Source organism: Colias croceus, chromosome 16 (genome assembly GCF_905220415.1).
Source record: "Colias croceus chromosome 16, ilColCroc2.1".
NCBI lineage: Eukaryota > Metazoa > Arthropoda > Insecta > Lepidoptera > Pieridae > Colias > Colias croceus.
The window spans coordinates 1,298,454-1,301,297 of NC_059552.1; the positions used below are offsets into that span (position 1 = coordinate 1,298,454).

At 34.6% G+C, this 2,844-nt stretch overlaps 1 long non-coding RNA gene across 1 annotated transcript; it reads left to right on the forward strand.

Moving 5' to 3' along the window:
- Positions 1 to 1,634: 1,634 nt before the first annotated feature.
- Positions 1,635 to 2,490, forward strand: LOC123698660. Its single transcript, XR_006752441.1, has 2 exons — positions 1,635 to 2,090; positions 2,178 to 2,490. It is a non-coding gene; the product is annotated as an uncharacterized LOC123698660 (long non-coding RNA).
- Positions 2,491 to 2,844: the final 354 nt, after the last annotated feature.

The window sequence follows — 2,844 nt, forward strand, 5'->3', positions numbered from 1 at the left end:
TATTTCTTGCCCTACTAATGTGAATTGAAATTAGAAGTATCTTATCGTAATACACGTAAATTTTCAAATAGGTAGGTGATTTATAAATGCAAAAACGCAGCATCAATAATGCGAGTTAAAATCAAATATCGCCGAGTCCAAACGCGTCGTTCAAAAAACTAATTACGGCTCCCTCGAGATGGTTCAAGATTGCACAATTATCAAACGAAAATCGCTCTTAATGCGTGTGCAATACAAACGTACGAATATTAACCGATTTATAGGTATTTGATATGTCTGGACTTAAAAATTAAATAACACACGCACTAGGGTTGATGAAGTGAGGGAGAGTTCAGACAGAAAAATGCACTTGGTACCCCACGTCTAGACTGCCGGCTGTCTGGGGGAGCGATGGGGACTCGGGACAACACCAAGGTCATGCGTTGGGGAAATGAGATGTGGATGCTGGTGCCATTGTCGACGTTAGATATTCGATTGCAATCGATATTAGATTTCACTTATGTGAGTATTGAGGCAGAAATGGTGCGAATGTAAAGGTTATTAAATAGATAATTTACTAGACTGTAAACATTTGTTAATGTTTAAACGATTATAACTTCGTTCTTTCTTATAACAAATAGGTACTTAAAAGAAAGAAAACACCAAAGAAGCAAATATATAATTTACCTGTTTCATAATAGTATTATTTGTTATAATTATGACGTTAAATAAATATTTCTTATTGCTGAATTATTATTATTATTTATTATTCTTATAGTTAGATTCAAAGTGAACTATGTATAATAAAACTTAAAAGTATTAAAAAGAGATTTAACTTAAAAAATAAATATTCAAGAACAATCTTTTGAATTACTAAAATTGTTTAGAAAACTGTATCAAAATTAGAATGCAATGTAAACTATTCGATGCCCTATAGTTCCAAATTTATCGTAAAAGTTCGAAAGGTATCGATGCGTCTATATAGCCCGCATAGCTATTATTTAGTGTCTGTCTAGCCATCGTGGGGTATCCAGACATAGCTAGGGATAGGTCAGGTCTGCATGCACTGCCCGCCGCTGCATTGTACATTTTTAGATGTATAGGGTTGGGGTGTTATTATTACTGCGTATTGTTTTAATTGAACGCTGTATACGTGATTTGGTTAAAGCCAACTTCATTTGGCAGTTGCGTGATTTTGTATCGGTATTTTAAATGACAAATTATTTGCGAAGTGAAGTTTTCGTATAAATGCTGCTATGGTTTTATATAATTAAGTTGTCGTTTGCAACTTAAATATAAAACCATACCAACTTAGATAAAAGTGTATTAAACTTAGATGGTTTAAATGTGAAAAGGAATGAATAAATATCTTGAGTATCATTGAAGAAAAATCTTAAATGCAATTAAAAGTATTTGAAATCTTAAAAGAGTTTCTGGAGGAGGTAAACGAAAATAATTTTGATAAAAAGATATTACAAATAAATAACAAACATATCCTAAAATAAATGAAAAGCTTTGTATTTTCGTAAATTAATTAGAAAAATTAAAAGGATGTTTACAGATACAATAGGCATGACGAAAGATTTTGAAATTCTCTTCCATAATGTGTGTATACGTTTACTATACAAGAAAAACCCTATATTTCAGTAATATACTTAACACTTTGACAGCTAAGTATTTTATTTATTTCCAATCTCTGACAGCCGATCACGTCCCCTGTCCGTGACAGTTTTTTTTGTTAGAGACGCTGATCTCGTACTGCGTACGTGTGTGAATTTCAATACTGTTTACTTTAAAACAACGGCCTGTAAGCGTGATCCGCGTCATGTCAAAGCTTAGATGAATGTTTTGGCTACACACACAAACGCACTTCAAATACTTGCGGTGTGTGGGGTGCGGGAAACAAAGGATCGCACGAGCCGGGTCGACACTCGACTCTCGCGCGCCAGTTGCCTAAGCGATCGAGACGTGTGACAATTTTTGGCGCGAAATGACTTCGCGACGACGATTTCGTCTGGATTCGGAAAGAGAAACTAGAGATATTATTGACATTTTGCAAAATGATGAGGATTCGGATATTGAGGAGAACACCACGATAATAGAAACTGAAGGTAAGCTATTGATTTACTTGTATTTTTGTAAGATCGTAATTGCTTTTGGTTTTGAATAAGTAGGTACCTACATGTTTTGTTTTTCAGAGGCAATAGACGAGTTTAGAGCCGGTCAAGAACAATTAGAAGTTAGTGATGAGGACATACCCGAGCAGGAACATACCAGAAGACATACCAAGCACCGATAAGGACAAGGGGGCGGTCAAGGATTAGAAGAACAGGTCTAGTCTTACTGCCCAGATTGCAACGTGCCCTTGTGTTATGACCCGTGCTTCAAAAAATACCACACCAGGAAAGACTACACGTCATAAAATTCGAAAAATGTTGATGTTAGAGTTTTTTTTTTTTTTGAAAACGTGCCTCATTCTAAGTTGATTTTATAATAAAAAAAATACAATTACACATGTTTTTATTATTTTATATAATAATATAAAATATCTTCAATACAATGAAAAAAAAATCACGGCCGCAACTATTATAGTTTTTTTTCTATGAAACTAACAAAATGGTCAAAAAGTGCCGGCGCGCCCAGAATGGTACGCTCATTATGTATGCGGCTAATTAGCATAAAATAAGCGCCACGTACGTCGGACGTGATCCGCTGTCAAAGTGTTAAATTTAACGAAGATAAAAGCCATTTTTCAAAAAATATTTATCAACTGTGCCAAAACAGCTCGGAGGTGTCATGGCGTAAGCGTGACGTCACTCTTTAGTAAATACGTAATTATTTGTATGCATTGCGAAGAAAATTAAA